At 47.0% G+C, this 13705-nt stretch overlaps 1 protein-coding gene across 9 annotated transcripts in view; it reads left to right on the top strand.

The window, feature by feature from the left end:
- Nucleotides 1-626: 626 nt before the first annotated feature.
- Nucleotides 627-13705, top strand: part of chl1b (cell adhesion molecule L1-like b) — a 53381-nt gene continuing 40302 nt past the window's right edge. For all 9 annotated transcript variants that reach the window (XM_078092520.1, XM_040203736.2, XM_078092516.1 and 6 more), the window contains exon 1: nt 627-909. The gene's annotated coding sequence lies outside the window, so the exon portion shown is untranslated. The remainder of the gene's footprint in view (nt 910-13705) is intronic.

Below are 13705 nucleotides of genomic sequence, written 5' to 3'. Positions count from 1 at the left end.
TCTTAGTGAAGGAATTGGAGGGCTGCGGATTGATTACATAACATTTACATTCATCATTTAGCTGACGCTTTTATCCAAAGCGACTTACAATACGTCCATTCAACCAAGAGGGGAAAAGTACAAGAATCAAGAAAGTTCAATTTCCATCATAAGTGCTCGTAAAGTGGTAACTATATGTAGTCGATATTCTGCTGAACCATTTCCCTGTGACAGAGAGCGGTGATGAATACGTTGGATGGAAGTTGGGGAGTGATGGTTACTTCACAACCAGTTATTCACCATTAAATATTGAAAGAGAAATGTACTTTAGCTGCGTTATACAGCGAGGAGTCTGTCATTTGTATCACAGGTAATCTTCAACGGGGGGTGACGGAATATAAAACAAATCCACAACGTCGTATGATTTGATTGTATGATTTATAAAACAACTACTTAGCAGCGTGCGGTGGATGACACGTGATCACCTCCGGTCCTCTCATCCTGCGGAGCGTCACGGACTTTAACGCTCATCCCCCCCACTATAGTGCCCACTATAACAACCCTCGGTGGGAACAACGTCGCTGTCACTGTTTTTTAGTCGGGGGGGGGGGGCACTTTAACCCGGTCACGACGTGGGGAAGTTGCTCGCGCCTTTTACGCGTTGCCATGGCGTTTGGTTAAAACCTATTGAGTGCGATGCGGTCCCCGCTTTTCTTTTTCCCGTCATTGTGATGGAGGAGGAGGAAACGGCTATAACCCCCCCCCCCCCCTTTCAGAGACTCACAGGGGGAGGTGGGGGGTGGAGCGAGAGCAGCAATGAAGGGAGGAGGGAGGCGCGCCGCTTCACACCAACGGCGACGCGCGCGCTGACTCCCTCCATCTTCCAGACCGCAGAACTTTGCGAACGGCCGCGCGAGTTGCAGCCAAAAGGTGAGTTTTATTTTTCCACATAAGTGCAGGAGGGAGAAACGGAGTGCACGCATTTCTGCGCCGAGTCGTTAGTTCGTGGCACTTGTGACTTTAATTGTGAGCTCCAGGTCTTGCCCGCGAAGCTGGCGAGTGCGTGTCGGGATTCGAGCACGCACCTGTCCGCTGAAGGTGTACCTAAGGTGTTACTGGTTGGTAGAAAACTGGAATAAATGCATACATGCAAAGAGGGGGGGGGGGGGGGGGGGGGGGCAGTCACGACTGCTGTGGTCTCAACGATTCTCACCGGTGATGAGCCGAGCGCTACCTGCCGACATTACACACCTTGCAGGGGCACAATTACCTCTTTTCCCACACGGGAAAAGAGATCCAGCTCTCACACCTTTTTGTTAGAAAATGCAAACAACTTGATGCATGCACTTGAGTTTGAAAGCATGAATTAACACCCCTCCGATGGGAGAGTATCCCCTCATTTTGGTGGTAATGACTGAGATCACCCTCTGCCATGCCTCTTATTGACCACACTGCCCATTATGATCTCAGCCTGCTCATCCCCGGCTCTCCTGCTAAACACTGAGCCGCGGCACTGAATCATAACCATGTCATCCAGTGTGGTGAATTACATTATCTTGTCCTCTTGCGTGTGACAGTGAAATACTTCTGTTAGCGGAAAGGCATCAGTGGAGAAACCCTGCTGATGTTTGAGCAACAGGGAGCTTTTGTGTGCAGATTTTGTATTTTAAAAACTCCACGTGCAATTTTTGGCAGATGTGTTAATGTACTAAACAAAGATGAGTGGCACTAGGAAAGTTGTTTTTTACTTATTTTAGATTTTAAAAAAACTCATAACAAACGATGCATCATCTCAGAAAATAACACTGAATCCATCTTCTTTACCTTTTCCACACTGGCATTACTGTTGCACAACCGTAAAGCATGCTGGACTTACATTTAGAATGAGTGATGAGGCGTCAATGTGTGCAATTACTCTGATATTCGAATGAGAAGGTTTGCCGTTGGCTGCCTGCAGAGCTTTGGTAATTGATGGGGATGCGAGTTGTGCATCGGGGTTGTAGGCTTGAATGTGCATTTGTACATCAGCCGTATATCGCCTGGTTAACACGGTGATTCCCTCCAAATGAATATTTACAATGTATGCAAATTTGTGCTGCAATCTCCAATGTTTCCTCAGCGTTGTTGAGTGGTGTCTCGTTATAGATCACGCCTTTGAGGAAATCCCAGGCGGGTTTCATAGTTTACCCACATTCTAATAGTTGTATTTCTTTTGGAGGCTTTTTTCTGCTCCTGCTCACAACAAACGCGGCCTGGCCTGTATTGTCTGTAGCACAGCTTGTGGTACATTTTCTAGACTCCCCTGATAGAACCAGCAGCGCATCTGCTGATGCTTATCGTCATACACAAAAGACCTTCTGAAGGTCACACTGCCATTAGTGAATGTAATCATCTCAAGCTGCTCTTCACCTGAGAGGAGATCTTGTTAAAGTCGTCGGGCCGACACATACACCTCGTCTGCTTTTTAACAGACGGAATTAGCGCCACGTCAGGTAAGTCGTCCGACTTTAATTTCTAGGCCAAAGACAAGAGGCGCTAATGGCACTTGTCATCCCACGTGATCCCCGGTCTCTCAGCATTCAGGGCAGTGGTGCTTTGTCTCCAGAAGTAGGTCGAATGCTTCTCACCAAACACTTTGAGCGAGAGCCAGTAATTGGACAAGCAAAGTGCCGACCATCTCCTGGCCGGTCAGTGTCCGCCGGCCCCCTTTCCACCACTTAATATGCAGCGCCGGCCGGCCGCATTTCATGGGCCGTTCTCAGCCTTTTAAAATCATTTAGACAACAAAATACGGGAAACAGAACATCCTTTGTAGCTGCAGGACGACTCGTTCGCTTACTCTGCCGCCAACAAATGTGCAGAAACACCCGGAATATCCAGTGAAGTCAATTCCATGAATATAACCCAATATGGAAAGATCGCCCCATGGGGCTTCACAACCTGAACAGCATGTGGCAGCGTCGATGAACTCGGACAAGCTCCTGAAGAATTCAACTTTTTAGAAGAATCTCAGGAGGAGGAGCAGGACGGACGGACATGCACAGATGTTGTTTGTGCAGAATAGATAAACATAGATAAAGTATCAGGAGACTAGAAATTGTAAGCATCTGGATCTGAGCGGGATGTCGGTGAACGTCAGTCAAACCTGAGCCCACTCGTTGTCCTCTCCCCCCGTGGCGAGCTGGGCGGGCTACACAAAACCACTAGAGGTGAAGCTCAAGCACAGCATTCAAACAGGTAAGAGAAAGAAAACAAGATCCAGATCCTAACATCTGGAATAAGGTACAGACAGCCAGGTGAGAGGTTCCACGACAGCCGATGGTCCGCAGTGTAAGGAACAAGGAGGAGGAGAGATTATGCGGGAGGAAGAGGGGAAGAAAAAGCGACACAGCAATGTGCTTGTGGGATACAAACAAACAGGAAGTGGCCTGAGGCCATGAGGCACCAGGCTTGATGATCATTATTAAGGCTTTCAGAATGGTGGTCAGTGAGTTAATGGTCAGACGCTCAAAGAAATCAAAGAATCAGCTGCTGACTCATCAGAGTCTCTTAAGAGGGGGGGGGGGGGGCGGCTTAGGACCAGCCATCGCCTCTACCAGCCACCCGTGTGTGAGCTGTCACATTGTGAGTCATCATGTGGTCTCGCAGACGCCTACAGGACCAAGAACTACCACTGAAGTGGTTTATTTAAATGTCCGTCCATGGAAAGATTTCATTATAGTTTCATAACAAGGCGCAGTGAAGTTGAGATGAAATGAAAGGAGTTCAAAGGGTGGAGAGTCTCAATCAGGTGCCAAGCTCAGATTAGGAAAATGGAGCCATTGTAGGAGTTCCTTTTAAACCGGCATTATTCCTCTGGGGTCTAGGGGGTCTAGGGGGTCTAGGGGCTCTGGTTTGAAAAGGGAGTCTATTAGAAAATGACTCTACTTCACTCTTGATTTATTCCCTCAATAAATATTGTAAATATGAGTTTATGATCTCAACCACTTGTTTCAAGTCTTCAATGTTCATTCAGTAAATCATGGTCCATAATTAATGAGGTTAAATAGACCAATGCTTTAGGGCGTGGCCAATTGACTGCTTCCCTCACCTGTTAACCCTTTCACAAGGTAGTTCATTGTAGCATTTTCTGTTCCGCTGCTTCTACGAGATAGGACACAATCAAACAAAAGCATCTTCAAACATACATGACTACTACACACTAGAGTACAGAAGCTCTGGAACTCGCAGAGGGATGAAAACACCTGAGATTATCAAGCATATCAAACTGGCAGTGTATCCAGAGAGAAGCGTATTGAAGATGTGGAAGATCTTTTGAACCCGATCACACAGGTTCTGCTTTCTCTCCGCTACCTGACGCGCTTACAGTGCGAGTGTTCCCTCTGTTCGGGGCCGAGGGGGAAAAGGAACGACACAGAGAGTTTTCTCTGTACACCTGGGCTTTACCAGTGCAGATGGAAGGATGTACGGATCGAGCTTCAGCGTGGCCGAGGCTCCGCCCTCCCCGACCCCGGCGATTGGTCACGGGGGAAAGAGAAGCCAGGGCAACCTGAATGTCAGTCTTTGATTCAGATAGATCCAGTCGGCCAATCCGAGCAATTAAACCGCTCCCAAATGTTGGACCGGGTCTCGTCTGTTCGCCAACCGCAGTGGATGCATCTGTTTTATGAGCATCACCGTCATTTCACACTAACATTCTGTCAAATGGAATCTGCAGTATATCTCATGGCCCCATCCAGAGGGCGTTCCTACAGTACATGGTACAGTGGTACTGTAGGAACTGGGGTACCTTAAGCTGGCATCATGACATCATTGCCCTGATACAAGGCGCTGTTGGGTTAGTGGAGCAGGTTCACGCGGCCATAATTGAGGGTTAGTCTAGGCTCCGGCACCGCGAGCAATCCCGGTGACGACCGTCTTACCCGAGCCATCCCCCTTTTTATGTTTGTCACCGGTGGCGGCCGGGGAAGGCACTCTCTCGCCGGTGTGTTCGGGGAACACGTTTGGCTCCATGAAATATTCATATCTTCGCATGCTCTCCGGCAGACTTTCTTTCGGAGGGGACTTTCATGATACCTTCGACCTGTTCAGAGGAGTGATGGGAGCGTCGGAAATGATTCCCTACACGCACAGCCTCTGATGGGGGAGGAGAGGCAAAGAGAAGAGGCGCTTATCATCGGAATCAAGGTTTATTTCCTATTTAACAGCCCGCTGCATCATTAGGGATGCTGTGCGAAGGCGATCAATGGCTGCTCGGGATTTATGGACAATTAATCAGTGGACTTAACACTGATGGACCAACCTGCAGTGAGGTCAGCGTTATCTCATATGCTCAGTGCCTCTGTTCCGAGCAGGAGGGGGTCAGAGGTCACCAGCAAAGTGCCACTGTCCTCTCTCTGTGGCACCGAGGCCTTTTTCAACCCAGACATCCGTTTGGATTTGCCTCCAGCTTCTGGCTTTTCATGTCCTTTGCCCTGAATGTCTTATGTTTACATGTCACCATACAGAAAAAACATGCTTTGCGTTGGCCACATTATTACACATTTACTGTATCATTACCTTTTCTATCCAGACTCATTGTGAATGCGGTAGTATTCCTTCCTCTATTGGATTATATTCATATATTTTTTTCTTGTTGCGTTACAGTTGTGATTCATTTTATGTTTAATTCATCAATTTAGATTATTCTCACATGACAGCCATAACTATTAAAAAGAACCGACACACAATGGTGTTTTATGGGGGAAATTCTAATCCCGCTGTGCATTGCTGTCAGCTTCAAAAACCCATTTTCCAAACGTCTTGTCCCCATTCTCGCACACTCCCGCTCAGATTTATAAAGCCTCCGTGGAATCAGCTCACGGGTCGTCTGGATAAAACAAGAATATACAAAAACACCTCGGTGAAAAGGGCAACACAACCATAAGACTCTCCAAGGAACAACAAACATGACATCTTTGCCTCAAAGAGGAAGAAGTTATTGCCCTTAACTCACTGGGAAACAGGGAGATGATTTCCATTTCAATTGCGCAGCTCAATTTGGGGTAACTCATGCATACAGAGGTACGGCGAACAAAGGCCGTTGGAATAAAAGTGACAAATGTAGAGAATGGAACAGAGGAGCGCGGTATCATTGGCTTTGTGTCCCATGAAGGGTACTGTGGGTGGCTGCTTGGATAAGGTACACGGGGGACCCCTGGGACAGGAAAGAGAAGGGCACGGAGGATGAAGGAGGACATATGTGACAGGCAGGGGACACGGAGGACGCACCGGGACACAAGTGGAACAGCGCTTGGTGCTGTGATGCCCGACTGTTTGGCAGCTCATTTGATGGGATTCTCCATCACGGTTTCCCCCACAGCCTCAAATAGCTTGTTTTGTCCAAAAGCCGCCCGACACCAAAAACAATATAAAACAGAGCAGCCATTGACTTTCAAAATGTTGCCTCTGTTTAGAACAGCAATGAAGGACTCGGTAGGAAACAAGCTACAGCCACACTAACTGAGATTATAACAATTATAACAATGTTAATATGCTGATGCAGATATACGCGTTTCCACCGCTTGTGCTAAACACTCCAAAACATTGCTCTGCAACTTCATGTGGAAGTTGTTCTGAAAATAGATTTATATTAATTAATAAGAAGCGCGAAATCGCATCAACTCGTAGAGAACTTAGAGTTATGGTTTCAATATGAACCTCTAAAGTCCCACCCATTCCCCGCTCAGAAGCCCCCTGCGGGTACTATACAGATAATGGTATAGTCGATCATTCACAAAGTACAGCTGAGACTGACGGGAGTGCCATTAGTAATGAATTATGTATTTGGTCATAAACTAAAGTATTGGACAAATTAAACTGTTCACCGGACGGTCCCAGTAGACGACTAAGGATCCTCCAATTTAATATAAAGCATCCTCACGAGGGGGGGGGGGGAGGGGGGGGGGTTGTCTGCATCATATTTCAGGGCAAGTCATCCAACGTTATCATGTCACGAGTTATCATCCCACAAATATCAAACTCAAAATGGTTGTACAGGGAAAGTTGTCAATTCTTTCCCTGTTACGACCCAAATAACTGCTGTGACAAAGGTCCATAAGAGTCAGGTAGCTCACTTTTCACACAGCACCATAAATTCGCTCTGCGTATCCAGAAAAGCGAATGTCGGGAACGTGATACGGCACCTCGCCAATGTGTACTTGATCATTTTTACGGGACGATGTGTCGATCCGTCTCGAAGCAGGTGTGCACTATTTGTCACATGTTCTGCAGTGAGGGGGCGGCGCCAGAGTCCAGAGGCGCCCCGTGAGACCTCGTTACGCCGCGTTGGGCTCCGATAGGCCCTTTAAGTGGACCGCCGGGAGCCCCGCGCTGCCGCAGCTCCACCTGTGTGGATTCGGGGCAAACATTGCGTGCCTGACCGTTTACCGGCCCAGCGAGGCCCCGGAATCAAGCACAACGCCGTCCTCCAAATAGAAGATCAGAGAGCAGATCAGGCTTGATTGGAATGGTGAAACGAAAAGGACGTGCTAATGAGTGGACAATTAGCTAAGGCACGCGGGCAAGGACGACCACGCCGTGTCCATCGCAAGCTGTCGCGTTGATTCACAGCCGCCAAATTGTTATTTAGGTTTGATTGTAGCTGGTGCAGACAAACAATTGGCCTCCTCTTTCCTCCTGATGGGAATGCAAGATTTTATAGAGCTTTATTCATATAATATAAAAGCCTAAGTCGTCCTTCAGCCATGTTCTGGTTTCGGCCAGTACACCATAATACAATGTAATGCAATACAAGGACATAGCTGCACCGAATGTGATTTGTTTGCTCTTAACTATAATTTCCAGCAAATATTTAATGTTGTGATAGTTTGAATGTCTTTTGAGTCTTCCTTTAGGGCCCTCTACAAACAAGCATGGCTTCTTCTTAATTTACCCCCCCCCCAGATCCTGCAAATGTTCAGTGAAAGAATCTTGCCAAGCTGGTACAAATCCAACTGAATCTATCAGCTTGGGGGGATCCCCACTCTGCATCTCGTTCTTGTGTGACCCGCAGACAACCAGCTATGAACCACACACCTTCTTGACCTCATTATTTTTAAAGCTCCAGATTTTTCAGTCGGCGGGGGGCGGAAACCGAGACGTCTTGCAGAGCACGTTTTTATGACCTCGTATCGCTTCCCAAACGATCTCACCTTGTCACATTTCTCTGCTCGGTTCTTATGAAGGTTGGGGGAGGGTTTGAGACCAGTCACCGGCTCCCATTCTGGTTACAGCTGTTATGATGCCGATGCTTCCAGAAAATAGCTGAGTTTATTATGTTGTTATTACTTGTGCGTGTTAGTCAGAATTTAGTCAAGTGGCGGTAAATACTGTTTTAATTGCGTCAGCTAATCAGCGTAACGCAGGCGTTCCTGAACACGACGACTAGAGAAACGCTAATTCGGAGTCTGGTGCTCCTTAGGAAATGCCAAACCGCTATAATTGGAGTTATTTTCTTATTTACAAAATTGATAGCAAACAATGTAATTTAATGTCGTTAAACTCCTTTTTTAACAATGCGAGTTGTAGATTAATTACATGCATTGTTTGGTTCAACCTCATTTCTCCTTTTTTAGAATAGTAAAAATTGTTTACTGTTCCAAAGTCTTTCCTTGAAGACATTTTACGGTTCTTCTTGAAAAAGCATCCGTCCCCTGTTTCATTTCAGAAAACACAGCTGCAGGGTCTTTCTATCCGCCGTGATCCCCAGAGTCACACACAGTTGCATTTCCCTGTGCGTTTCTACAAAGAAAAAGAAATAATGAATGACTTTAAATAAACTAGTCCAGTAAACTTATAAAAATGCACAAAGGAGAAGAAATGAGGATACCATTGTTCCGTCACAGAGGCACTAAGTGATGAACGGCACAATGCTAATTTACAATGCTGGAGAATCTGTTCGGTTAAACAAACACTATTTCTGTTTCAGATTCATCCTATTGATATTAAGAGGAGCAAATCCTTCATAGATTAAAATAAATGCGCGCCTTGCTGCTCAGTAATACATTCATCAATGTGAAATCCTTTTATCTGCGGTTGTATTACGCTTCATAGCATCATTTTACTGATTTGTTGCTTAAGATCCTCTGATCCTCTGAGTCTTGTACAACAGCAGACGTGCAATAGCATCTGTGTTGAATCTGGTTTTGCTTCACTACATCCTGCAATAGTTCACACCCTGGCGAGAATCCACATCCGGTCCGAGCCAGAACGATTGAGCGCCATCGAAACGCTCAAGTGTGCACATGAAATGACGGCCGACACAACTTCAGTGTGAGAGCGTTGCCAATTGGAAATGGCTTAAAGACTTGGAGCGCCGGCTTTAAGAAACAAAAACAGATCAATAGAGGTGATCCGAGGGAAATCCTCCTTTGGCTTCAGCCTGGAAATGCTCCCATCAGCTTTCCTGTGACACGCAACACGTGTCACAGGAAAGCTGGTTTGTTTTCCTTCTTTGCGCGTGAGGATGGCATCTCACCGCTACGTGGCTTTCCGCTGACCCTTCCATCCAATGAGATCTTCCCTCCAACGAGGCGAAGGCGTTGTTCTGCTGCGGGACTCGACTTCAGCGCGCCAACTCCTTGAGACACAGCTCTGCAGGGAGCGCGTTGTCCTAAACGGTGACATTTGCATTTAAATTGACTTCAGGGCCGGCGTGATTTATTTCCTGACAGAGTTTTGTTGGAGACTTCAACTCTAATTCTCCTGCATCTGCCGAGCGTGTGATAACAGCAGCAGGTTTATTATTCAGGGAAATTGTAGTAGAACTTCGGAGACCATTTCCTCTGAAAAAGTGCGGATTAACTTTTAAGTCAGTCATGCGTGGAGGCTCCTCTGGCGAATTAGGTTGAGATAAAGTGCGTTCTGCACTTTCTTACCAATGTGAAGAAAATGTTCCTAAAAACTTTGAACAATGATAAGAACACCAGGACTGAATTGTGTCCTGAAACGGGCCTTGATATCCCACCTTGGCTCCCGTTTCACCAACAAAGTGAAGCACACGTATGTTTCACATGTTTTCACCTGAGAAGTACACGTATTCCTCTGGAGCCCTTTCAAGCCACGTCAGTGTCTCTTCTGTCAGTCATCCACCCGGCAAACGAGAGCCTACCAGCTCGGCGGGGGTCGTGACGACGCCGGCTGAGGGGCGGGCCTTGGTGCTCATGGGATGACAGTTTGACGCAAGGAAAGCTTGTATAATTGACACCATTAGCCCTGAGGTCTGTCAGATATCTGACAGCTGATGAATTCACGCTTGTCACCCCCTCCGCCGCAGATAAATTCACACCTCCTGTTTTCAACCCGTTTTACACCTCAGTAATCTCTTTGCTAACAACCGCTCGGCCCAGCTGAGGCACAGTTTGTGCCCCCGTGTCACGGATGGGTGATCATTCCTGAGGGTGAAGTAGCGGCCAACACAGAGGGTCGGACCCCCCCCCAGGGTGCGTGTTCTCGTCTACTCGTCGGGACAGCTTAGGCCCCCACGGCTCTGCAGCGCATTCAAACTCACCTGCTGCCGAAACATTCGGATCATGTCCTTGAGCGTGTGCCACCCCCCCCCACCCCCCCGCCCCCCGCAGCCCGAATCCAAAAGTTACAGATGGCTTCGCTTCCTCCTGCTTTTTCCTGTAAGAGTTACAACGTTGCAGGCAGGTTGTTTCATGTTGAATTGTCATTAGTTTCACACAGAGACCTTGTTAATACTCGAGGCCTGCCTTATCCTCCCCCCCCCCCCATCCACCCCCGGCAGCGTGATGGGATTTTAGCCGAGGTCCAAAGTGTGCCAGAAGCACTGCTATTAACCCAGTGCATTGTGCCTCTGTATGAAGGCCAGTCCTCTGGCAGACTCTTCCCCTCCTCATAAAGGAACAGGCCGCATTTCTTCCCGTGAGCGCGGAAACACTCTGCTGGCTCCCAAAGAAGCTTCGCGCTCGCTTTCTGCCACGCGCTCGCTCATTTTTCAACTCGCTTGAGACCAGTGTGGATGCGTTTTGTGGTCCGACAGCTCAGTCGTGAAATCAGCGACAATCTTTGAGAGTTGGGAGCTACTCAAATAGAGTGAAAAACATTGAGTGATTTGCTGTTTGTGTGTGTTGTGAAGACGGAAAGACAGCAGTCTGTGGATTTGATCCGCCGCTTCGGGGAGTTGGAGAGTACTTCAGGGACGCTGTTTGCACTTTTACTTTCAGCTCTCACGCCGTGTTGGAGAACTAAAATCTGTACAAATCAGATGTCAAAGAATATCCTTGAAAATGCTAATGGTATATTCATTTGCAGTTGATACATATTGATAATAGCCTAAGGGGCCACTAAATTGATCAAAAGGCTTGAGACAGAATCTCTCTCATACAGATGCTGTTTGAATCAATTGAAGCTTATTTGGGGTCCTTTAATAAAAAGTAATTCTGTTTTTGCATTTCTGGAAAATGCTACCCTCCAGGTGATACATCTCTTTGTTAATAGTTTTAAATTAATAATAATGGAAGAAAATTCAGCTGTTTTCTTTACCAAGAATCATTGCAAATATGCAATGTTTTAAACATTTCAAAGGTTAGAGAGAAAAAAAAAAGAATTCAAAAATGTTGCATCGTAAAAACAATCTTTTTTCTTATCGCACCGTAGCCCTGTGAATTGGAATTTAATGGAATCGTGAGGTGCACAGAGATTCCCACACCTTGGTGAGGGAGAAGGCACAAGCATTGGGAGCTTTCTGTTCCATGAATATACAAATGACAATCTGCATTAAAATAAATGGATTCACCCATTAAAGACTATCACTGTATTCACTGCCTTGTGGTGCACGTTAGTTACAGATAGGAACACCCGACCGACGGGCTCCAGGGCAACTGGCCCACCTGCCCCCCCCCCCCTGTCTGCAGTTACCCTCCTGATGGAAGGGAAGCTGTAATCTGAATTATCTAGATTTCGCCCACAGATGGTAGAACAGATGTGATTGAAAGAATTAGTGAAAAACCTATGGAGTAATCTACCAGTTCCTGGTCGCTCTTCATCACGTACATTCCCTGAATATGCTGCGTGACGGATAGTCATCTACAGCCTAGAGAGCGGCGTTCACCTTCGCATTGCTAGTGGAGTCACGTCTGCCCAACTCCTTTTTTACCGTCAATTCTGAAATGGGCGCCAATGCAGACCATAAGCCCACTCCGGGAGGGGGACCCCTTTATTCTGCTCACCATGAAAATGAGCAGAAACCAGAGGGGGATTTATTTTGTGTTATGCAGAAAAATAGTATCCAAATGGCCTTTTCTCCCCCACACATACAGTGGCTTATTCATAAGTCTACGCTTCCTACAGGAGGTGGGACCATTAGACTGATGGTATACATTAGCTTCTCCGTCACTGTCAGTGAGCAGTACCGGAGCTCGCGGTCCGCAGGCTGCATTCTGCTGCTTTGGCTGTCGAGATGCTTCTCCGTGCCGCTGAGTATTTGTGGAACGAGGCGTAAAACATGAATGAGAGAAACAAACAGGTTGGATTAAAGCTGTATGTGCTTCCTCGCGTCACAGGAGTATTGTTCCGAGATCCTGTCTTGAACCAGTAAAGGCAGGACGGCCTACAGGAGAGCCCCCCTTTCCTCATGTGACCAGAGCCGGGGACTTCCCAGAATGCAGAGCGCAGCAAGTCCTCAGCCATCATCATTAGAGTCGCGCCGCTGTGGACACTAACGGCTGTCCCCGTTTCTGCTGCCTCTGCGCATTCAGAAGACTCTGAGAAAACGGGGGTTTTGGGGGCGGGGTGAACATCGAACACGTGAATTCATTAAAGAGGGAGGAATCTTCACGGTTTCCTTCCTGAGGTAGGAAGCAGGACGCGGAAAAAAGCTTTTGTGGCGACGCCGTGGCATCCGCTTTTTTTCAAATGATGAAAGGAGACTAATTGGAGAGTTTGTCCTCATTTATCTTCATTTAAAAGCCTTGGAAAAGATGGCGTTTGTTTACTCGTTTCGTATTGAGTGGGGGAGCGGGGGGGTAGGGGCAAACTGGTTGCAGTGTTAATTAGGGGATGGGGCTGGGGAAATTGATCTGCTGTAGATGTGCAGGCCCCGGCCTAATTGTGTTTTAAGTTGTATCAAATGCCCATAAGAGCACCTTTTAGAACCGGGAAATATCCCAGCATCAAAAGACGGGGGGGGGGGAGTACATTTCTGCATGCGTAGTGAAAAAAAAAGATTTATTGTCTCTATTTTGCAAAGAAAGTGTTAAATGCAATATTTGGAAAATCAATAGAGGGTCATGACAAGGGACATTCATCAAGTTTGTTTATTTGTTCTGTCACGCCGAGGCGATTTTAAGTGGCCATCTTTTTCCAATTACATGCAAAGTCCAACCCCCTTTCCTGTTGGTACTGTAGTGTTCAGGATGAGCTCTTTACCGAGGGGCCTGCAGTCATTGTGGGTAGCCTTTCCCCTTGGTTTTGGACACGATCATTACCTCCTCCAAATGTACACTTTATAAATCAATAGGTTTTCACAGTGATTTAACTGGGCATGCCCCTGAGAGCGTGCTGTAGATTCCACGTGTACCGTACGGAGGGTAGAATTAGATCTGGGTGGTTCCGTGCTGAACAGGCCGGTCACTGGATGTACTGGTTTCGCAATGGCCTCTGTGAGACATTTAATAGTTTTTTTTCGGTTTTGTATGCTGTGTATTTGGCAAACAGGGCGTCA

This window comes from Gasterosteus aculeatus, chromosome 17 (assembly GCF_964276395.1).
Source record: "Gasterosteus aculeatus chromosome 17, fGasAcu3.hap1.1, whole genome shotgun sequence".
NCBI classification, from domain to species: domain Eukaryota; kingdom Metazoa; phylum Chordata; class Actinopteri; order Perciformes; family Gasterosteidae; genus Gasterosteus; species Gasterosteus aculeatus.
This window is presented reverse-complemented; position numbering and strand designations above follow the sequence as displayed.